Raw genomic sequence first — 25,188 nt, 5'->3', positions numbered from 1 at the left:
TTTTTTCACGGCTGCCACCACATCAACGGGCTTCTCCCAGCGTGTGCTCTGCTGCTTCTCCTCCCCTAATTATTCATGGCTGGCCGGTGGCCGGCCGTACTTTCAGTTTCCCGGCCGCTCTTGTACTTTGTTTATCTCATTCCGTCCATTTGCAGTCCCTCACCTTTCATGTCTTTACGTAAACAATACTCGACATCTTCCTTCTCCCGCTTTCTCCCTGGTGTTCTTTTTCTGCGTCCCCATTCCTGCCTTACCCAGTTCCCATCCCATTGTCTCCTCTACTACCTGTTCATATGCCCCTCGTTTCCAGCCCCCTTTACTCCCTCCTTCCCCTCCCCTCCATCTCTCGCTCTTGCATATGCAGATTTGTCACCGTCTTGGGAGCCCTTCAGTTGTTGGCATCTTGATCTATTGGCTTCCAAGGGCCGCCCCTTTACCACTCTCCAGCCCTGTCCACCAGGCCCCAGAGGCACTGCCTCAGAGTATTTTTTGTTACATTTCCAGCACTGCACCCTGAAATAATATTCAAGAGTCGACAAAGAAGCAAATTTGTGCTGCTGCAAAGTGCATGACGTACTGTTTAAACCTTTCGGATTTAATAGACTTTGAAAGAATTTTAAAATAAACTGGTTAAAAAATCTGCTAAAATAAGTATGTTTCAGGCGCTTCTATATAAAAGGAGAAATGTTTCCAGATGACAAATTTTCCCGGTGCGAAGTTTCCAAGCGTTGCCGGGGCCGGGGGACGATAGTGAACTGAAGTTAGTGAACTGAAGCTTCCCAGGGACATAACACAGGCCCCTGTGGCATAGACCCTCCCACCCCCCCTTCCCCTAGCATTCCAGGGGGGCCCAACCCTTGAGGGCGTGGTGGACCTACTTTAGCTCCATCTCAAATTCTCAATGAATATCTCTGAACTGTCTGAGACGCGGGGAGTCCATCACACATTCTGGGGTGGGGCTCATCTGTTTGCCTCGCGCCACTGCAGCCACCACCCGACACCCCGTGAAACTGGAACCACAGAACCAGTACTGCAGCCCACCCCAAAAGCAGTGCATAAAGAGATGACGCAGCAGGTTCTGTGCCGCGCCAGGGTTATTCCGGGTCACTCACGGCTGCTTCCTCTTCCCTGCCTCTCGCGCAAAAGCGCATTTCCGCATCCTGTCCTGTTACATTCCAACTCACGCGCTGCGTTTGGCACTTGTAATGAAATCCTGTACAGGAAAATACAGATTTACTGACTTTGCAAAACTATCCGCAAAGGCCTTTAGAGTCTTGCCTGCAGACATTCTGAAGCATTTCACTCCGCAGATTTCCACAGCATTCTTGGCTGACGTTCAAATTGTTGTGAAAAAAAACGGACACGTAGTTGTTCATGTCTTTTTCTACCTCATTCGTAGGAATAAGGGTTATTCCGGGTCACTCGCGGCTGCTTCCTCTTCCCTGCCTCTCTCGCGCAAAAGCGCATTTCCACATCCTGTCCTGTTACATTCCAACTCACGCGCTGCGTTTGGCACTTGTAATGAAATCCTGTACAGGAAAATACAGATTTACTGACTTTGCAAAACTATCCGCAAAGGCCTTTAGAGTCTTGCCTGCAGACATTCTGAAGCATTTCACTCCGCAGATTTCCACAGCATTCTTGGCTGACGTTCAAATTGTTGTGAAAAAAACGGACACGTAGTTGTTCATGTCTTTTTCTACCTCATTCGTAGGAATTTAAAACTAGGTTCACGGAGCAACAGAGTAGCACATTCCAGTCAGGTTCTCAGGCTAACCACGATGAATATGTATGAGGTTAATTTACATATTATGCATTTTAGTTGAGACTATTTGCATATTTATTGGTCATTCTGAACACAAGAATGGGCTTCCCTATTGCTTTAAAGATGGCTACTTCGCTGATGTCTGCTTTACTTTCTGCTTTATGCAAACGTGCCATTATGCATAGAGCATTTTTGTATTGCCATTGTTCAAGCGCATACAAATGTATTTTATTTGATATTTATTTTATTCCTCACACACCCTCACATCCTCTCACCCTCACAAACCCTCACCCTCACCCACCCTCACCCACTCTCATACCCCCTCACACCCTCACTCACCCCCTCATCCTAACCCCTCCCTCACAACCCTCTCACCCTCACTCAGCCTCACACCCTCACACTCACACCCCCTCACCCTCACACACTCACACACCCTCACACACTCACACACCCTCACCCTCACCCACTCACACACCCACACCCTCACCCTCACACACTCACACACCCACTCACCCTCACCCCCCTCACCCTCACACCACTCAGTGCTACAACACATATGTGTGTGTAGGTGCAAATGCAATGTTCTTGGATTTTCGTCACAATAAAATACACTGAACATAATCTTCACAAAATGTATTTAGAAACGTTTAAGCTATTGCCATTATAAATTAGAATAACTTTTATTTAAGTATTAATTATTTACAAAATTAAAAGCTGTTGTTATTTGTAATATCAATACATCTAAGTCACGTAAATACAACACACATTGCATTACAAATGCTATAGGTGTCACATTTGCGAAAGTTAAAACTATTGACATTGTAACTGGCAAAGCTATTAATTTTGCTATTTTCAAAACCAACACATAAATTAAAAAAGTGTCATTTACAATACCAATCGCTCAAACTTTCCTAATGCGAAAAGTTAAAAGTATGGGCATTGTAAATAACAAAACAAAAAAATAAAATGTAATTTAGAAAACCAATAGCTCAAACTTTCCTACTGCGAGACCTATTGGCAACGCCAGTGCTTGTTCTAAAAGTCTCCTTTGTAAAAAAAAAAAGACATTGTCTTTTAGTTTTGGTAATTGCCATTAAACACAAGTAAGTCTCTATTTTGATAGCATGTGTGACCATAAACACAAACTTTATTTACAATCTGGAAAATGTTGTACCATAAAAGCAGTCAAAATTACCAAGGGTGGTACATGCACACCGAATGTTAAAAAAGTAGAGGTTAAGTTCAATAGATTGAAAAGTTCTGCATGCAGATCGGGTATCTCTCACTGGTCCACAAGCGTCCTAATGTATTGTGAAAGCGTCCCCCTAGAGGAGACGTTCCCTCAGTGCATAGCTTTATTCTCCAGATGAGTGGAGTAATCCCATTTAAAACACTTTAAACCATATATGTTCTGTCAATTGAATTTTTATTTTTTTTACTTTATAAATTCTTGGGCCAGTATTAAACAAGTGAAGTTCATATTCCCACAAAACATACATTTTGCATTGGTTTGCATGAAAGGTGGGGTCCCAATTGGTCAATCCAATGCATTTTGGGCTCAATGGGCCCTTCGCCAAGGGGGAATGTTAAAGATATGCAGAGTGAAGCTGGAAAAATAGCTGGGTTACCATCACTGGGTTAACCAGAGATATGTGTTAATAGAAATAGTGGAAATGGTGCAAAGTCCCATACATGCACATGACAACTAGCTTTATCCAACTGGGCCACAATTATGGTGAAAATGGTAAGATAGAGTGAAGGGAAAGTTATCCCGTAATAGTGTGTTAAAATGAAGAGTGCTTGTTACGATAAATGTAATGGTAGTGACAACTCAACATGCTGTTGGGCCTCATGGTGTGCCCCGTGTGGGCGAATAAGACCCAAGCAGTCTGCAATATAATAACACAAGTAGAAGACTAGTAACTTCTGGCAAAAGTCCCCATGCTGGCAGTGGGCAGAGAAATAAATAGTGTAGTGGAGCGCAAGTACAATTTAAATATGCAGCAGAGAGAAAACAAAGCTGTGTGCATAACGCGGTTAACTGTAGTGTGGGTAAAGGCAAAAGATGAAAGGCGCCGTTCTGAAGAGTGCGCAATTTGTGTATTTAGACCCTGAGCGGTCTGCAGTGCCTCAATATTGCTTGTTGCATTTTAGTCAATCCTTTTACATTTGCTTATTGTCTCTCATTTCTTCTATTATTTGTTCTTCTTTTTTTATTTTATGCTTTAGACCATTTGCTTTAATGATTCACACTTTAATTTTTTTTAACATTTCAAGATGGCACTCATTTCCAGCTTCCTAACACTCTACACCAGTTAATGTTAATGTTAATGTTAATGTTAATGGGTGACTTATATAGCGCACGGCTACTCCAAGGAGTGTCCCGGCGCTTTCTGACCCATTACTGAAAGAAAGGAGAAGGACAACAGAAACAAAGCAGAGTTACTAATGAAAAAGCCAGGTTTTCAAGGCCTTTCTGAAGGCAAACAAATTGGGAGTGTGGCGTAGATCAACGGGAAGGGAGTTCCATAATGTGGGGGCGAGATATTTAAAAGAACGTCCACCTATTCTGACTTTCTTAATAGGAGGTATAATTGCCAGGCCAAGATTTCTATCTTTACTTCTTTGGTAGTGGCTCGACTTTGGTGTCTACCGAGCACACTGTCTTCGACTATGGATCCTTTTGGAATCCGCAGTAACTAAACACTAGGTATGAATTTGTTCTTTCATTTTTTGTCTCAACTAACATTTGCTTGTGGCACCACTGATCGTTCAGATCTAAACTCTGATTCTCCAGAATGCTGCAGTTCCTTCTTTACACCAGCGTGAACAAGCTCTCTAACACTCAACATGCTTGTGTCTCGCTGTATGCTTCACAACATTATGTTCGAGGCATGTGGGCTGCTGAATTCATATCTGTGCATAGATCTCCGCCTAGTGTTGGGTCAGGAGGATTGCACATTATTGTCCTGGAAGAGTCTTCGAAGTATCACGAGATAGGTGGCTCACTCCCTTGGACTACAGTGTGCATGGGCATCCTCTCCATGCTCAGATTGTTTTTTTTCCGCCATTGGGTTCGGATGCACTTTCAAGCACTCCAAGTTAGGAAAACTTTTCAAAAAGCCAAAAGGCCTTCGGTTTCGTCGGTATTGTTTGCGATCGGTACGATAACATCCTTTAACTTTCCTTTGCACTCTGGTCGTCGAATCGGGCCGTTAGGCCTTCTCGACGCCACGTGAACCGACGGTCGATGGAACGAAGTCCATTCAAGTACTGCCCGCAGTGCAACTCGAAGTTCCTGCACACCGATAATCAATCAATCAATCAAAGACATTTATAGAGCGCACTACTTACCCGTAGGGTCTCAAGGCGCTGGGGGGAGGGGGGTGCCGCTACTGCTCGAACAGCCATGTCTTCAGCTTCTTCCTGAAGGAGAGGTGGTCTTGGGTCAGGCGCAGGTCGGTCGTGAGGGAGTTCCAGGTCTTGGCGGCCAGGTAGGAGAAGGACCTTCCTCCTGTAGTCGCTCTTCGGATGCGGGGGACGGCGGCGAGGGCGTAGTTGGCTGATAGGAGGAGGCGTTTGGGAGCGTAGAAGTTGATTCGGTTGTTGAGGTAGCTCGGGCCTTGGTCGTGTAGGGCTTTGTGTGCGTGGGTGAGGAGGCGGAAGGTGATTCTTTTGTTGACGGGGAGCCAATGTAGGTCTCTCAGATGTCCGGAGATGTGGCTGGTTCGTGGGATGTCGAGGATGAGTCTGGCTGAGGCGTTCTGGATCCGCTGGAGTCTCTTCTGGAGCTTGGCGGTGGTACCGCCGTAGAGGGCGTTGCCGTAGTCCAGTCGACTAGTGACGAGGGCCTGGGTGACGGTCTTCCTGGTCTCGGTGGGGATCCACCAGAAGATCTTCCGTAGCATGCGTAGGATGTTGAAGCACGCCGAGGAGACGTTGTTGACTTGTCTGGTCATGGAGAGGGAGGAGTCCAGGATGAAGCCCAGGTTTCGTGCGTGGTCTGTCGGTTTGGGTGCGGTGCCCAGGGCGGGAGGCCACCAGGAGTCGTCCCAGGCGGAGGGTGAGGAGCCCAGGATGAGGACCTCCGTCTTGTCCGAGTTCAGTTTCAGGCGGCTGGTCGTCATCCACTCAGCTACCTCTTTCATCCCTTCGTGCAGGTTGGCTCTGGCGGCGGCGGGGTTGTTGGTCAGGGAGAGGATCAGCTGGGATAAACATCCAGTGTGCAACAAATGCTTGTCTCCAGATCACAATGGAGACAGTTGCCTGGCTTGTGCCCAGTTCCGATCCAAAAAGACTATCCTGAATCGACGAGCGCAAAGGCAAGAAATGCAGAGGTCGGCACCAGAGCCCGAAAATATCTTCGATGACGAAGAAGAACTGCTTGACGCCGAAGACTCGGATCAAGAGGAAGAGCACTTCTCCGAGCACAACTCTGACTATTACATCGACGACGAATAAATCATCTAGGTCGAAGAATACGACCAAGATATCGTAGCTGTGGAAGATGACTCCGATGGCGACGAGGGGCGAACTATGAGTACCCCGCCCCATATAGACACTACACCAATATCAGAGACTCAGGTCGAGGCATCACCAACAGGCCTTAGCCAAGACCAATATACTGGGTCTACAGCCCGCCATACCGCCCGGCTAAGAACATACAAAATGAGCCATCTGAGACACGTTTTCCAAGGCCAGGCCCATCGAAACCAAAACTCATCGACGCGACAGTCTTCGGACCGAACGTCGTCGAACCAAATGTGATAAAACCAAAGGGCGTTGAGCCGAAGGCTACCGTTCCATCAACACCTTCGAAGCCAAAGGCCATCGATTCGATATCGAAGCCAAAGGCCGTCGAATCGAACTCCAAGCCAAAGGCCGTCAAATCGACCTCCCAGCCAAAGGCCGTCGAATCGACCTCAAAGCCAAAGACCGTCGAATCGACTTCGAAGCCAAAGGCAGTTGAATCGACTTCGAAGCCAAAGGCCGTCCAATCGACCTCAAAGACAAAGCACGTCGACTCGAGCAAATCGGGTTCAACGGTCGAAAAAGGAAAAAAGGGCATCGACGAACAAAAAAGGCCTACGCCCAAGGCGGTCATCGAACCGAAACAGAAACCAAAAGTAGACCACACCAAATCGGTCGAGCCAAAGCCCATCGATCCGAAAAGGGGCGTCGAGCCAAAACAGCCAACTCAAGACGCAACTCTAAAACCTAAACAGGTTATCGAACCGACGAAACCGCTCGGTCCGAAAACCGTGGTGAAGCCAGTAAAAGACGTCGGACCGACTAAACCTGTCGGCAAACATCAAAAACCAATCCAGGCACCAAAAGTGGTTGAACCGAGTAAAGGTATCGAACCGAAAAAGGACAGACCAAAAACTACGGCGCCAAAGCAAAAAACTGTGGAAGAGGAAATCATCCATCCGGACCCATCCACAGAAGATCAGTCAAAACTATATATTGACCCAAATACTGGGAAAGTGATTGTTTGTACAAGGAAGAAAAGACCAGTGCCAAGGGAAGGCTTTTTGAAAATTCCCCTCAAAAAGAAAAGACTGTGCTACCTCTCCTATTCTTTTCCAACCTATCTCTCCAGCTATGCCTGCTACTCCATACACGCCACACTCACCTGCACGCTCTGACTACAACCTAGATGAAGATCAGGATGCAGAGGGGAGTTTTGGAGATATACAAAACCCATATATGGACCCCAATACACAACCATGGGGGGGGATGGAGGTGAGCCAGACAATGAGGGGGCTCTACCCATTACAGACCCTACTGTATACCCAGCTAAGCCATCTCCCACAGAAGACACAGTGGCTTTTAACTCATTAATAGACAGAGCTGCAACCTACCATAATGTAGATATGCATTCTGATACTATAGAAGAGGACTTTCTATTTGACACGCTGGCAACATCAGAAAGAAGTGTCAAAACACTCCCCATGTTAAAGGTCGTCCTAAAACACGCAAATGACATTTTCAAAGACACTGCTAGGGCACGTGTCATCAACCCTAGAATAGAGAAGAAGTATAGGGCTGCACCAGTAGACCCTACATACATCAGGGGACAACTGCCTCTGGACTCATTGGTAGTATCCAACGCACGAAAGCGTGCAAATTCACAAACAACTGGTGAGGCTCCTCCTCCTGACAAGGAGTCTTAAGATTTTAGAAGCATCAGGCAAAAGAGTAGCGGCTCAAGCAGCAAACTCATGGAGAATAGCCAATACACAGGCTTTGCTGGCCAGGTATGACAGGGCACACTATGATTCTTAGGAAGGACTTCTCCAACACTTACCTGAGCCTTTCAAAGAGCAGGCAGATGAACTTATACATGAGGGAAAGCTCATCACCAATCTCTCCATTAAGTGTGCTCCAGACGCGGCAGATACAGCTGCAAGATCCATTAACACAAGCGTGCTGCTTAGACGGCACGCATGGCTTCGCATATCTGGATTTAAAAACGAAGTACAGGCCACAATTCTTAACCAGCCTATAAATCCAAATTTTTTGTTTGGTCCAGCAGTTGACTCAATTCTGGATAAAATGAAAAAGGACAACGACACAGAGGCTCCTTTCGTCGCACCAGTTATAGAGGAATGGCGCGAGGTAACACATCGCAGCAATCCTCCACTTACAAAACTAATACACAATCCACATACAATAAAAACACAAACAGGAGTGGATACAGTGGAAAAAACACAAAGGGCCGGGTCGTGGAGGTAATGCCAATAGATCCTCCACTAACACCAAACAGTGACTTCTTGACACTACCCCTAGACCATATACCACCGGTCGGGGGAAGACTACAACAATTCCTGCCAGTCTGGTTAAACATCACTACAGACCGGTGGGTAAGGCAAATTATCCAACATGGCTATTGCCTAGAACTCACGTCAACACCACCCAACATACCACCCGTACACCGTCCAATGTCACAGGAACATATAACATTACTGCAGCAAGAGGTCATCAGTATGCTACAAAAGGGGGCCATAGAACCAGTCCCACTATAACATCAGGGAACAGGAGTATACTCGCTATACTTACTCATTCCGAAAAAGGACGGTGCGCTCAGACCAATATTAGACCTCATGCCCCTCGACATGTACATTCTGTCAGAGCATTTTCATATGCTCGCTCTCCAACAAGTCTTACCGCTTCTTCAACAGGGAGACTTTCTAGCAACTCTAGACCTTTCATATACCAATACACCCTGCTCACAGAAAGTATCTAAGGTTTACAATTCAATGACAACACTACCAGTTCAAAGTCCTACCATTCGGTGTAACAACAGCTCCACGGGTGTTCACCAAATGCCTGGCAACAGTGGCGGCACATCTCAGGAGACAACACTTTCATGTGTACCCATATCTGGACGATTGGCTAATACACGCGCCATCAGCCCAGCAATGTGCCAGCCACATGTCAAAGACCATTCATCTCCTGCACAGCCTGGGCTTTTCACTAAACTACCCAAAGTCCCACCTGCTACCCTCCCACGTACAACAGTACCTGGGAGCAACAATAAATACACTAGCAGCAAAGGCATATCCCAACGCAGCACGAATAAACGGAATGCAAACCTTAAAGGTTCAAACCCCAACACTCATTATCAGCTCGAGTGTTTATGCAACTCATAGGCATGATGGCCTCGTGCATATTCATAGTCCCTCATGCCAGGTTACACATGCGTCCGCTTCAAGAGTGCCTAGCAAGGCAGTGGAACCAGGCTCAAGGGCAATTAAAAGACCTAGGGTTGGTGACCAGTCGAGCATACAACTCTCTGCATTGCTGGAATCCACAAAACCTTTGCAAAGGACGACTGTTCCAAGAGCCTGTCCCACAAATAGTTTTGACAGCGGATGCATCCCTGCAAGGCTGGGGAAGTCATGTCTTGCATTACACAGTTCAGGAAATATGGACTATGCAACAGAAAAAAATGCACATCAACCTCCTGGAGTTGATGGCAATCTTCCTAGCACTAAAAGCATTCAAAAAACACTTATGCAACAAGACTGTGTTGCTCCGAACGGGCAACATGACAGCGATGTATTATATCCAGAAACAAGGAGGGATACACTCCCCACAGCTGTCGCATCTGGCTCAAAGCATGTGGAAATGGGCCATTCAAAGGAACATGTTTCTCATGGCGGAACACCTCCCAGGCAAAGACAATCAGATGGCCGACCTGCTCAGCAGGCACAGTCAACAAATGCACGAATGGGAGATTCCCCCCAATGTGCTCCAACCATTCTTCCGGAAATGGGGACAACCGGAGATAGACCTGTTTGCCACAAGCGAAAACGCAGAATGCCAATACTTTGCCGCCAGGTTCCCACATCCGCAGTCGCAAGGCAATGCGATATGGATGAACTGGTCAGGCAAATTTGCGTACGCTTTTCCCCCAGCTCCACTAATACCGCTAGTGGCACGCAAAATGTGCCAACATTCACTGACGCTTATCCTAGTTGCTCCCACATGGGCGAGACAACCATGGTACACGACGTTCCTAAAACTGTCGGTGGTGCCTCATCAAAGACTGCGACTAACACCCAGTCTTCTAACTCAGAACCGTGGCGAAATACAACACCCAGACCCGCAACAGCTGAACCTAGCGATCTGGCTCCTGAGATTCTAGAGTTTGGATACCTGAACTTGCCTCCAGACTGCATGAATATTATCACAGAGGCAAGAAGACCCACTACCTGGGCAAAGTGGAAACGATTCGTCATTTACTGCAGAAACAACGACATAAACCCATTAGACGCTTCCACACAAAACATAATTTGCTATCTCTTGCACCTACAGCGTTGCAATTTAGCCTACTCATCCATCAGGATAAATCTAGCTGCGTTAGCAGCATATCTCCAAAACAGGCAACACCTTTCACTATTTAGAGTCCCAGCAATTAAAGCATTCATGGAGGGACTTAAACGAGTAATTCCCACAAGGCACCCACCTTCACGAGTCTGGAACTTAAACATCGTTTTAACCAGACTTATGGGACCACCTTTTGAACCACTACACTCATTCGAACTACAATTTCTTACTTGGAAAGTGGCTTTCCTTATTGCCATTACTTCACTTAGAAGAGTTAGTGAGCTGCAAGCCCTAACTATTCACGAGCCATTCATTCAAGTACATGCAAATAGGGTAGTTCTCAGAACCAACCCAAAATTCATGCCAAAAGTGATATCCCACTTTCTTATAAATCAAACAATAGACCTGCCAGTGTTCTTTCAAAACCCACAAACGGTTGCTGAAAGGGGCTTGCATACTCTAGACGTCAAAAGAGCTCTACTATACTATATAGATAGAACTAAGGCATTTCGAAAAACAAAAAAATTGTTTGTTGCTTTCTCACCACAACACAAAGGCAACCCTATTTCTAAATCAGGGATAGCCAGATGGATTGTTAAGTGCATTCAGATATGTTACTTAAAGGCAAAACGCACCTTAACAGTTCCCCCTAGGGCGCATTCCACACGCAAACTAGGGGCATCCATGGCTTTTCTGGGAAACATTCCTTTACACGAAATTTGCAGATCAGCCACATGGACAACCATACATACATTTACCAAACATTACTGTGTAGATGTACATTCCAAACAGCAAGCTGCTGTAGGACAGGCTGTTCTCAAAACTCTTTCAGACTGCTGCAGCTGGCACAGGCAGCCACAGCTAGGGAAGATACTGCTATACATTCTATGCACAGATATGAACTCAGCAGCCCACATGCCTTGAACGGAATATGCTACTTACCAATATGCATCTGTTCTTGGCATGTAGGGCTGCTGACATTCATATCGCCCACCCGCCTCCCCGTCGCAGCTGTAGCATTCACTCTTTGCATGGACATCCCTTACTGTATTATACTCCATCTCTGCCACAATGGCGAAAAACAATCGGAGCATGGAGGATGCCCATGCGCACTGTAGTCCAAGGGAGGAGCCACCTATCTCGTGATACTTCGAAGACTCTTCCAGGACAACAATGTGCAATCATTCGGACCCAACACTAGGCCGCGATCTATGCACAGATATGATTGTCAGCAGCCCTACACGCCAAGAACAGATGCATACTGGTAAGTAGCATAGTCCTTCTCGCACTTCATTGGAATATTTTTTACCGTTAACTCCAGCATGCACGTGGCACCACAGACCGATTGGGTCTGAACACGTATATTTCCATGTGGCACTACAGACCGTATAGTTCTTTTTTTAAATTTCAAAATAGATTTTATTGTTTTTATGCAACATATAACATATAATCATCAACGCTTTGTCGTTGCAGGGTGGCAGCCCAGACTGGCTGTGTTAATGGTAGTGCAGTTTCAACCTGTATAAGCTTGGCTGCCCCCTATCCACTGTCTCCGTAAGAGGAGAGGAGTGTGACGAAAGGGGGAAGGAAAGGAATTAAGGTAGAGAGGAGAAGAGATAGCATACAGAAGTTAGTTTTCTTCTCGTTGTTGCCTTGATTCAGTGAGGGAGTGCTACCGAGACAAAAGTTTCATTTTGTTATTACTATTCATGGTTGTTCATATGGGTCTAGGAGTTTATCCGAGGACGTCCACATCCTCCTGTCTGGTTGTCTCCATGGTGAGTTACACAGGGCAGTGTTGTCCGCGCCTCTAAGTTACGTCACCCAGTTGAGCCATCCCTTGAAACTTACCTTGGAGGTGTCTTTCCATTTGATGAGTACTATTTTAACTGACGCTGTTAGGAGGAGATCTAGTAGGTCTTTGTTCTGTTGTGAGTCTAACACTGTCATAAATGCGGTGGTAAGGGTAGCAAAGTCCTCTTTTAGTGTGCACCCTATTTTATTTATGAAGGTGAATATGTTTTCCCAACATTTTTCAACCTTGGAGCAGTGGTAGATCAGGTGCACCAAGTCCCCCTTTTCTTTGTCGCTATTCCAGCACTTGTCATTTTCCCTCAGGCCCAGAGTCGCTAGGCCAGCCGGGGTCCAGTATGTTTTATATAGGTGCCAGAATTTTGTCTGCGCTAAGAGCGGGGAGATTTTGTTTTGCATGGGAGAAGCCCAGAGGAGGTGTAGTTCTTTCTCGCGGAGTGTGGAGCCAAGTTGTTTCTACCAGTACGTGATTGTTTAGTCGTCAAGTTTGGTGGCACCTGGTTGTAGTAGCTTGTAGAGGTGAGATATCTGGTGGCCTATTTTATTGAGATTCGTCATGTATTGGATGATTGAGGGCTTGTGCTTTGTGAGTTTTGCTTTGGTCAGGGCTGTTTTGATTTTAAGAAAGTTGTGCTTTGTTTTTAGCATGTTAAAGAAGTAGGGGCTTCCACCCTCTTTCAGCTGTTCTGGGTATGTGATACCACGCCTTTTCCATGTATCTATGGAGAGAAGTTTCCCCCTGTATTTTATCTTTGTGTTTGCCCACAGTTATTGCCACATTGAGTTTTTAACGCTGTGTTCCATTTTTTGGTCTATTTTAAACAGGGCATTCCTTGTGTTTTTGAATAATAGATTTGTGGCTTGTGTATGTTTGTTGGCCGTGAGGAAAGCTATTGGTTCCAGGTTGCCTAGTATGGCTCTCTCCATGGTAAGCCAGACCGGCGTATACTCCTGGCTGGGTATGACCTAGTAGGCCCCCTGTTTCCCTAAACAAGCAGTTTGGAATGTTTTGAAGTCTGCCACATTTAGACCCACCAGTTTCTTGTTTAGCCTTAACTTTTTAAGGCTCATACTCGCTTTTTTATCTCTCCTTACTAAATTATTTAGAATCTTGTCAATTTTGCGGTGGAACTCGTTAGTAAGAGTAAGAGGGAGCATACCCGACAGGTAGTTGAACATTGGAGTGATCATCATCTTGATTGTCTCTACCCTCCCCCATCATGTAAAAAATGTGGGTGACCAGGCCTCCAACAGCTTCTTTGTCTTTTTTAACAGTAGCTTTTCGTTTTGGTCGAGTGTGCTTTTGAGATCTTTGCCGAAATGTATACCTAGGTATTTGATGTACCCAGTTTGCCAGGCCAGGCCCGAGTTCCCCAGTATATCTCTAGTGGTGTGGATGTTGAGTGGTTTACATTCCGACTTGTCCTTGTTTAGCTTGTTGCCTGAGTGGCTACAAGGGCCTCCATCATGGTCTCCATGAGGGCCATGATGGAGGATTTGGGTCTCTCTGATTATGAGGATGTCGTCCGCATAAGCGGCTAGTTTAACCATGATCTCATTGATGGTGATCCCCCCCCTCATCTCCTCATTGGTCCCGATATCTCTGATCAGAGGCTCCAGGGCCAGGAGAAACCGCGACAGGATAGAGGGCAACCCTGTCTTGTCCCCCGTTGCAGGGTAAAGGGTTCTGAGATAGCCACATTGACTACTATTCGGGCTCTTGGGTTCTCGTACAATGCCATTACCTTCTGTGTATACGATTCTCCCAAGTTGTATGACTGCATGCATTGTTCTAAGAAGTATATAAATTAACAAAAGAGGGAGGTAGAGGAAAGAAGTAGGATTCTTACTCCAAAGGCTTAGTTATATAAACAAAGGGAATCCTACTGACAGTGTTTAGAAAAGCGTTGCCCACAGTGGTGTGGGAGCACTTAGTGTTTCTTAAAATACCCCTCACACACCAAAAGGCCCCTTGGTGTCATGCTTCATCATAGGGGTCTTCGCACCCCTCTAACGGGATGCGGCGCGCTACGACCTACGACTACGCGGGAGCACTTATAGTAATGACTATGTGTGGTGCAAGTGGTAGGGATACTTATGTGAGTGGTGGGATCTAGTGAAGCGTTAAAAAGATACCTGGCTCGTGGGTATAATGGAAAAAAACTTTATTCACAACCCTGGGCTGGTACTACTAAAAAAAAAAAAAGTGAAGTGCGAGGTTAGACCTGTCGTGTTATTGGACAGTACCTCATGTGTGCGTCGACATGTTTCGGAGCATGTGCTCCTTCTTCAGGACTCGGCACAACTTCCCTTTTTCCAAAACAAACCATCGACTCTGGCACCAACAGACACAGGCCACCGACAAAAATCAACTTTTACTCCTCCTGATTCATCACTACCGCTTGAACTTTTAACTTTTGAGAAAGCCATTATGACAGAAGTCAATAAAATCAATCTGACAAATACCAATGTCTTTTACAACACCAGCAAACAAGAACAACAAGCCATCAGAGATCTGGCGGACAACAAAGAAATAATAATAAAACCAGCGGATAAGGGTGGCGCCATCGTCCTACAGACCATGGAGGCATATAACACAGAATGCATGAGATTGCTATCAGACAGACGTAACTATACCATCCTACAGGAGGACCCCACTGAGAACTTGCACATCAGAATAGGAGGCATGATTGAAGAAGGGCTTGCACATGACTGGCTGAGCAAGAAGGTAGCCGAGTTTCTAACACAGTCAGCACCACGCATCCCCTATTTATATAGCATCCCAAAAATTCATAAAAACATCACAAAGCCACCAGGTAGACCCATCGTATCGGGCATTGGCTCAATCTTGGAGCCAATATCCAAGTTTGCAGACGCTTTTTTGCGCCCATTGGTACAGTCCACCGACACCTACTTGAAGGACACATAATCGGTCCTTCAACTACTACAGGAGCCAGGTATCTTTTTAACTCTTCACTAAATCCCATCACTCACATAAGTATCCCTACCACTTGCACCACACGCACCACACATAGTCATTAATATAAGTGCTCCCGCGTAGTTGTAGGTCGTAACAGGCCGCATCCTGTTAGAGGGGTGCGAAGATCCCTATGATGAGGCATGACACCAAGGGGCCTTTTGGTGTGTGAGGGGTATTTTAAGAAACACTAAGTGCTCCCACACCACTGTGGGCAACGCTTTTCTAAACACTGTCAGTAGGATTCCCTTTTGTTTATATAACTAAGCCTGTGGAGTAAGAATCCTACTTCATTACTCTACCTCCCTCTTTTGTTAATTTATATAGTTTGGCAGCGCGCAGCTACGGGAGCCTTTCCTGACACTGTCACATACATATAGGAACACACACTATATATAAAAGAACCCAGCGGTCATTACCAAATGGAGGACGAACACGACCTCACGTTTAGGGACGATGAAATTGACAAAATCTTGACGGCCATCAACCCTTATGAAGGCCTGAGCAACCCAGAAACCGGTCCCAACATCAATGATAGGAAAGAATTACTTAACCTAAGACGCAATCAGATAAAAGCAGCTTTACAGGGCCTACTCATGACAGAATACCTAAGGAACAAAATGGCACCACCAGGCTTAATAATTAAAAATGAACCGTTGATTTTTCAGAACGATCTCGTGTTCAAAAAAGAGTGGTCTCTGATCTCATGGCACTGCTCAAGAGATTGGTTGGTCCTGATAGTAAAGACAGTAGCAAGGATCACCCAGGAACTTTAAATCAAGATAAAAAAAAATAGAAGTACAACTAAATATCCCCTGCTGATCTGAAAGTACTGTTGGATGAACTCAATCAACAAATGACCGAATTTGAGTACACAATAAAACAAAGCAAATTTAATAAATTACGCAAAGACAAAGACAAATTCACACCGGAGGGGGCATATCCGTACACTAAACCTGACTATGTTCCAAAAAATTCCAACAGCGATATTGATGGCTCTGATAATGGTTCATCAAGTTCAAATTCAAGTGGTAACAAAGGATACAGACCACGAAGGGGAGGTTGGAGACAGGGGAGACAGCAATTTCCCTGACAAAAAGGGTGGAGAGGATATCAACCACCGCCCCAATACCAACAGTATATGGGTCCACCACATTTTACTCCTTTCCAGTACGTCCCCCCTGCCACTGGACCCAGTTACCCGCAATGGAATCCCGAGTATGATGATGGCTTCTACGATCCACAACCTTTTTTAGGTACACGCCCAGGAGCACGGGGGAGGAACAAAAAAGGCAACAATGTTGCATGGGAGGACCAAGATCAGGACAGTTCCCGAACCACAAGGAGCATGACGGAATCTCTCCCAAACCATCCCTCAACAAGCAAGAGCGGGATCTAGTGGTTAATTTCTATTGCATCCCAAAAATTCATAAAAACATCACAAAGCCACCAGGTAGACCCATCGTATTGGGCATTGGCTCAATCTTGGAGCCATTATCCAAGTTTGCAGACGCTTTTTTGCGCCCATTGATAGTCCACTGACACCTACTTGAAGGACACAAAATCGGTCCTTCAACTGCTACAGGACAAGTCCTTTGATCCCAAGAACCAACTCCTAATAAGTTTGGACGTGGAAAGCTTGTTTACGAGCTTACCACATGATGAAACACTCCTAATTATTGAGGAGGTTCTTTTCACGACACCATGGAAGTACCAAACACCCAGGGGTTTGGTCCTTGAGTGCATTTCTTTGGCACTACAGAAAAACTTTTTTCAATACAAGTCGACCATTTATCTACAGAGCCATGGTACCAGCATGGGCAGTACTTTCGCTCCAAGCCTGGCTGGGCTCTATGTCCACCACTTAGAAGCAACCAAAATCCTGCATACAGGCAACCCATACAGGAGGAACATTAATACCTAGAGAAGGTATATCGACTACGTCCTGGTCATCTGGGACGGTGACCAACAGTCTGCAGTCGACTTCCTGGTATGGCTTAACAATCAGAATGCATTCCTGAAGTTCACCAGCGCAGTCTCTAACCAATCACTGGTTTTCTTGGACTTAAACATTTATACAGAAGGTGGAAAGCTCAAAAGTACAACCCATTTCAAACCCACAGCGAGGAACTGTCTATTAAGATATGATAGTTTTCACCCAAGACATCTCGGAGAATTTACCGTACGGCCAATTTTTGCACCTCAGACGCAACTGCACTGAGTTAACAGAGTTCAGGACACAGGCCTGTGACCTGAAAGAGAAACTAATACAGAGGCAGTACCCAGTAAAAATCATTGACAAGGCCATGAAACATGCAAAAAACAACCATAGAGAAGCTCTACTGGAGGACAGACCTCAGGAGACAAACTAAACCAGACAACCAATATGTGTCACCACCTACAACACCGTGTTCAATGAGGTCTCTAAGATCATAAATAAACATTGGGGTAATCTGAAATGTGGCACACTCAACCTGGAAAAACCGATGTACGCACACCGCCGAGGTAGAAACCTTAAAGACATTTTGGTGCACACACGACCGAAACCCAGCTTTGAGAGAAGGCAAACCACCATTGGAATACAAGGTCATTTCCCATGTGGGAACTGCAGTAGCTGCCACCTAACCCAAAAGAGCACTGTATTGACATTCAGAAATGGCACCACTTGGGAACAGCGACATTTGACGAATTGCAACACCAAGAATGTCGTCTATTTGATTACATGCCCCTGTGGGTTGGAATACGTGGAGATGACCACGAGAGCTGTGAAAACACGCATAAATGAGCACAAGAGCAATGTGCGTTGCAAAAAGAGCACAACTTAGATGGCAACACACTACCTTGAAACCCAACACTGTGTAAATGACCTTAGATGGACAATTATCGAACAACTGCCATCAGAAGTAGGCTTATTACAAAAAGAACAAAGGTGGGTGTTCCGTCTGGGCACCCACATCTTGGGACTTAATGATGACGTCCCTTGGGGACAGCTGTCTCATTAGCAGTTATCTTCACCACCCTTGGAATGGTTAACGAACCACTATACAGAGATGCAACATGACCCCTTACTTCCATTTCTGTGTGGTTCTACCAAATACTAGGCTAATGATGACACAAGCATGTGCCATAGAATCTGTTAATATATGACATCATTACCATCCTTGGAACTGGTGATGGACACTTTGCACAGAGATATAACGATGATCTCTTATTTTCATACTTGAGTGGTTCTACCTAACACTAGACTAATGCTGAAACATTTGTGTGTTGAACAAACTTGTTTTTATACATTCCAAAATCCCCCTCGGCTATTATATGATCGCCAAGCTTGTCCATTCATTGATCGTATCAAAAACATGCAGCACGCATGCGCATGGGAAAGCCTCTATCCCTCGCGCTATACCGATAACTAAATCCGAGCATGCGCAATGAAGTAAAGACTACCGGCGCATGCGCACGTATCCGGGAATGAACCATGGGGCAGACAAGCGATCATGTTTTTCCCGGACCTGCCAAATAAGGACCTACAATTATCCTGACAATTTACTAACTAAGGGCGGATTCCCCTTATTTGGGCACACAATCACATCCGCCTAGGTTAATGAGGTCAAACCATTAATTGAAAAAAACGGGTATAAATACCACACACCGCGGGCTTTCTAACTCATTCCGGCGGAGCAGCGTGTGGGGTAAGACGGAGGACAACTCATCCCGAGTTTGTGAGTATAGAGTTTGCAACACAAGCATTCCCCAAGACTAAGTAAGTAATAAATGATATTAAAACCCAGATCGTTTCTCTACTTAGATTGCACAAATGGCAATCACCCCCCCAGACGTTCTAGAGTGCTTATGAAGCAAGCAAGCTATACCTATTAAGTATGACCAAAACTTCCTTTACATTCTTTTGAGAGAGAAAGTGTGTGTTCTAAATGTTGTATGTCTTGTCAGTTTATCTTTTACAGGGCCAATTGAGCAAATGGTCTGTTCCAGGTGACTGCGCCTGTTTGAGTTACCCATGACCAGGGTGACCATCTTCTTTTTCTTTTTTGTTTCTCAGATCATGCAAATTGCATTGAACTTGAGCCAAACCGCGGTAGGCACATTATAGCCTATATTTTTATACACATATCAAATTTTTCACTCTTTGTTATTTACACAAAACTTTTGAGTTACAAACTAGTGAAACGTGAGTAAGGTGGGGAAGTTGTGCCCACGTCCTGAAGAAGGAGCACTTGCTCCGAAACATGTCGACGCACACATGAGGTACATAAGTGCTCCCGCGTAGTTGTAGGTCGTAGCACGCTGCATCCCGTTAGAGGGGTGCGAAGACCCCTATGATGAAGCATGACGCCAAGGGGCCTTTTGGTGTGTGAGGGGTATTTTGAGAAACACTGAGTGCTCCCACACCACTGTGGCAACGCTTTTCTAAACACTGTCAGTAGGATTCCCTTTGTTTATTGTTCTAAGAAGTGCCAGTATACACTGTCAAACACTTTCTCGCCGTCTAGTGTGATAGTCACCGTTGGTTCATCATTTTTGGAGGCACGCTCCAGTATGTGGCACAGGAGTCTGGTGTTATCATGTGACATGCGGTTCTTTACAAATCCTACTTGTGAGTTTCTTATCAGTTGTGGGAGTACCGTGTTTAGCCTCGAGGCCAGGATTTTGGCATACACTTTGCGGTCTACATTGATTAGTGAGATGGGCCTGTAGTTTTGAGGTAGCTTTGTGTCTTTGCCTTCCTTTGGGATAACTATTATATTTGCCTCTGACATGGTTGTGACACTGCTCCCAATCCCTCGCAGTGGTTGACCACTTTTTTCATGGTCGGTTGCAGGTGTGATAGGAACGTTTTATAGAAAGTGGCCGTGCATACGTTCGGCCCCGGTGCCTTATTCTCTTTTAGTGACTTTATCGCTGTCTCGATTTCTGCTGAGCTTATTTCCCATCCCAGTGTCTGTGCTTCCTCATTAGTTATCTTTGGGAGGTTTAGTCTGTCTAGGTAACCTGTACAGCCTACCTTGTCTAGCGATTGGTCCTTTCTGTACAGTTCTTCGTAGAACTCTCTGAATGTTCATAGGATCTCCTTGTGTCGAGTGTGTGTGTGTGTGTTTTTTTGTGAGTCTGTGATCGATGAGATGGTGTGCTGTCTTTGTTAGTGTTTCAGATATGAGATTAGTATCTTCCCTGCTTTGTTCGCTTTGCAGAGGTTAATTGCCTTATATTTTTTCACCCACAATCCGGCCCTCACGCTCAAGATTTTGTTGTAATCATATTTCTTCTCTGTGAGATCTGTTGGGGCGCTACTGTTCTTTGTGTCTGCAATGTGGATTGACTCTAACCTTTGGATGTCCTTTCCTAGTTGGGTCAAGTGTAGGTTAGCACTTTTGTTCGTTTTGGCTTTGATATCTATTATTGTGCCACTGACCGTTGCCTTGATCCTACATGATCTTGTGTATTGTTATGTCGAATGTATTCTTTAATGGCTTCTATTTTGTTTTTATTGGCCTGATCTGTCAGGACATCGCTATTGAACCTCCACCTATGTGTCAGGTCCTCGTTGTGTCGTCCGCACAGCTGTAGGCTGATGCACGAGTGGTCGGAGATGGTTCTAGTCGCAATGTCCGTACGCTCTATTAAGTGAGTGTGTGTACCTGACATTAGTATGTAGTCTATCCTGCTGTAGGAGTTGTGTGGGTTGGAGTAAAAGGTGTAGTCTCTAGTGTCAGGTTTTGTAGTCGCCAAGGGTCTTTGAGGTTGAATCTGATGCATATGTTCTTTAGTATGTTGTGTGTGCTTGAGGGGAGTGAGTGGCACTGCGATTGTCTGTCGAGAGTGTAGTCTAGCGCTATATTAAAGTCACCCGCCATGTCTGTTGGGTCATTCTGGGGAATAGCCTCCAGCCTTTTCGAGACTGCCTCCCAGAATTCGATGTTGTCTGTGTTAGGGCCGTAGATGTTCACTACCTGTATGGTATAGTTTCCCCTTTTCAGGTGCTTTACCAGTATCCTCCCTTCTTCGTCACATTGTTGGTCCTCTATTGTCATCTTGGATTTCTTGTTTAAAAGGGTGATCACCCCCCCCCCCCCCCTATTTCCCTGTCGAAGGAGAGCAGGCGACGTGACCAATCCACCTCGCTCTAACTCGTTCTGCATCTTCCAGAGACCGCCTGGTCTCTTGCAGTAGGAATGCAGCTCCTTTGGTCCTTGCTTGGTAGCCTAGAATTGTTTTCCTCTTAACTGGGTGGTTAAGGCCCTTAACGTTTAGGGAGACTCTCTTTGAGCTAGATAGTGAGGAGTTTGTTATTTTGTGCCTTTGGTTATGGTGGGTCTTCGCCGTTCCGCGTTAACTCCCTACGTGGTGTGTTCGTGTTCTTCCTTGTTTGACTATTCAGGCTAGTAGTCGAAAAGTTTCTATGTCTCCCCCGGTTGGTTCTTGTGTCTCACCCACCAGATCCTAGTTTCATGTTATTTCTTGTATGCAGAAATATAGATAGAGGGGTTAAGATAGGATGGAAGACAGTGGATTAAACCAGAGTAAATATATAATACAGAGAGTACAGACGTAACAGACATCCTCCCCCCCTCCCGCCCCACTCCCCCTGTTCCAAACCATTGTATTATAGGCGTGCGACGGCAAGATCTCCATTCCGTCCCCCCGGGAGACTTTTGCCTCCTTATACTAATGTTAATAATACTGTGTTCGAGACATATGAGCTACAGATTGCACACTGTGCATAGATCGCCACCTAGTGTTGGGCCCGGATGTTTGCAGTTTGTTTTTGTCCTGAAAAGTTCTTTGGAAGTCACTAGATGGGTGACTCCTCTGGACCATACTGCACATGGACATCGGCTCCATCCTCAGATTGTTTTTTTCCGCCATCGGGCTCGGATGTGTTTCCAGCCGTCCAGTTTCGAACCGATTTTCCTTCGGCGCGCAATCCTCACCCAGTTTGACACTATTGTTCCGGTTGCGATCCCCATCTGAAAGAGACACGTTAGTGATAGATTCCTTACCTTAGAATATCCCCAGGCGTCAGACTGGATCCGGAAACTTTTGCGTAACAGTACCCTTGCGCGTCGGTAGGCGTCGTCTGCGGCTCCGCGTCCGTCGTGGGCGCCGTGATGACGTTGTCGGAGTACTTAGACGCCGCCTCCGCGTGCTGACGTCAGTTCTTCTTTTTTCCGCACCAGCCAGCGCAGATCTGGAAAAAGCAGTAACCCAGTCAATTTTTGACTAACTGTTTTTAGATCATTTTTGTTCCTTCTCGAAATCTTGCGACTCCAATCGGTGCTGTAGGGATGCCTGGTTTCAAGCACTGTGAAGTTTGCGATCGCACGATGTCTGTCACGGATCCTCACCACCTGTGCCTAACTTGTCTAGGCGTCGACCACGACGACAAGGCCTGCTCCCACTGCCGGGCCCTATCTTCGAAAGCCAGGCGGGAGCGGTCCCGCAGACGACTCAAACTCCGGCAGTCGGCCCCGCGCCGCGTGAGGTCCCGGTCCAACGGGAGGTCGAGGGACAGGTCGCGGGTACAGAGCCACCAAAGCTCCGGGAGTCGGCACCACTCCTTCGGGTCGAAGTCGTCGTCAGGTAAGAAGCACAAGAAGTCGAAGAGGCGTCATCGCTCTTCTGACTCCCCCCGAAGCTCGCATGTCGCGTCCGGGGGTTCGGGTGACACCGCCCACGCGGCTCCTTCGAAGTCGCGGGCGTCACGTCCCGCCCCACACCCTCCGGTCCCTGGGCGAGACGCGACGCCGGAGGAGATTGAGCGCTTCCTCTTGGCCATGAGGTGCCTTTCTCCTCTGACGGGCTTCGCAGTGCCTTCGGGCCCAGCGAACCCGTCTGGGGCCCCTAGCGGGTCGGGGGCTTTGGCCCCGACGCCGTCTGGTGCTTCGGCCCGACACCGCTAGCGCCTTCGGGCCCGGTGCTGCGGGACACTGCTGGACCTTCCTCGGGCTCTGGATCGTCACCGGTGGACCTTACGACCCCCCCGGCGTCGGTCCGTCAGGTGTCGCCTCCGGCGCCGTCCTCGGGTGGCGCCGCCCCCGATTCCTCCTTTGCTCCGGTTCTGACGTCGGAGCGGCGCCGCATCCGACGCCGTTTGGAGATTTCCACTTCTACGAACCGGCCCCATTGATTGACAACCCTGAGTATCAGGAGATGGGTGATGAGGAGGATTGGGAGGGGTCTGAAGACGATTTGACCAGGGAGTGTCAGTCTCAAGAGGACTGGGCAGGAAACCCTGAGGAGGCCAGTGGCCTGGACACCTCTCCAGACACTGGTTTTGTCTCTCCTCCTACCGTGGCTTCGGAGGAGGGGGCAACTTTTAGTGTGGTGTTGACGAGGGCTGCCAAGGCCTTGGGCCTTGAGCTCCCCGTCGCGGCCGTGAGGACTAACCTCCTCACTGAGGTCCTTAAACCGCAGTCAAGCTCGGCCGAGCCTCTGCTGCCCTTTAATGAGGGTTCGCCCGTAGATAGGAACGTGGCCAGACGCCACCGCCCGGCCCCGGGCGACCCATGTTTCCTGTCCACCCACCCCACTCCTGAGAGTCTGGTCATCCAGGCCTCCAATTCCCAGACCGCATTCCCGTCGGCTCCGCCGGACAGGGAATCCAAGAGGTATGAGAATTATGGAAAGAAAATATTCTCCTCCCTTAGTTTGGGACTGCGGTCTTCCAACACTGCATGCCTCTTGGGCCGCTACACCCACTCTCTGTGGGAGACGGTGGCGGAAGTGCTGCCAGAGTGTCCGTTGGAGGTACGGGCCAAACTCGGCCAAGCCCTTGTGGAGGGCCGAGATGCAGCCAAGTATTCTATCTGGTGTGGGCTGGATACCACCGACTCGCTGGGCAGAGCAATGTCAACGACGGTGGCGGTGAGACGCCACGCCTGGCTGAGGTCCGCCAATTTTTCGGCAGATGTCCAGAACACTCTGATGGACATGCCGTTCGATGGCCGTCGCCTTTTTGGCGACAAGGCAGACCACGTGCTTGAGCGCTTTAAGGACTCCAGGGCTACGGCCAAGTCCTTGGGCCTCTCGGCCCCGCGCCAGCAAACGGCTGCCTTTCGCTCCTTTCGTGGCCAAGGAAGGGGCGTCCCCACACATGCCGCCAGCCACTCGCCTCAGACTAACATCCAGCGCGGTGGCGGCCGTGGAAACCGCCGTGGAGGCGGTCGGGGACAACGGCGAGGTCAGTCCACACCTTCCCCCGCAGCATCCGCCTCTAATCCCTCCTAGTCTGTGCTTTTCGGCCCATGTGACGCCAGTGGGGGGCAGGGTTCGCCATCACCACTCTAACTGGCGCACTGTCACTTCGGACAGGTGGGTGCTGCAGATCGTCCGGAGGGGCTACTCCCTCCCCTTTGAGACGACTCCTCAAGCCATGCCACCGCATCACCACCGCGTATCGGGGGATCACTTGCGGCTTCTGCAGGAGGAAGTTTCGGCCCTCTTGGCCAAGGAAGCCATCGACCGCGTTCCTTGGCTAGAAGTAGGACGTGGTTGCTACTCCCACTACTTTCTGGTACTCAAGAAGGGCAAAGGGGGCCTACGCCCTATCTTGGACCTAAGGAACGTCAACGGCTTCCTCCGGAAGCAGAAGTGCAAAATGCTGACTCTGGCTCAGGTCTTAGCTGCCCTGGACCTAGGAGACTGGATGGTAGCGTTGAACTTGCAGGACGTGTATTTCCACATCCCCGTCCTGCCGGCCCACCGGCTTACCTGCGGTTCACATAGGCAACAAGCACTTTCAGTTTGCCGTGCTCCCCTTCGGCCTTACCAGCGCCCCACGGGT

The 25,188-nt window shown here is 47.4% G+C and overlaps 1 protein-coding gene across 2 annotated transcripts in view; it reads left to right on the top strand.

Annotated features, from left to right (window-relative positions):
• Positions 1 to 25,188, top strand: part of TLK2 (tousled like kinase 2) — a 1,405,344-nt gene that overhangs the window by 917,578 nt on the left and 462,578 nt on the right. The window lies entirely within an intron of this gene.

Source organism: Lissotriton vulgaris, chromosome 5 (genome assembly GCF_964263255.1).
Source record: "Lissotriton vulgaris chromosome 5, aLisVul1.2, whole genome shotgun sequence".
Taxonomy (NCBI): Eukaryota; Metazoa; Chordata; class Amphibia; order Caudata; family Salamandridae; genus Lissotriton; species Lissotriton vulgaris.
This window is presented reverse-complemented; position numbering and strand designations above follow the sequence as displayed.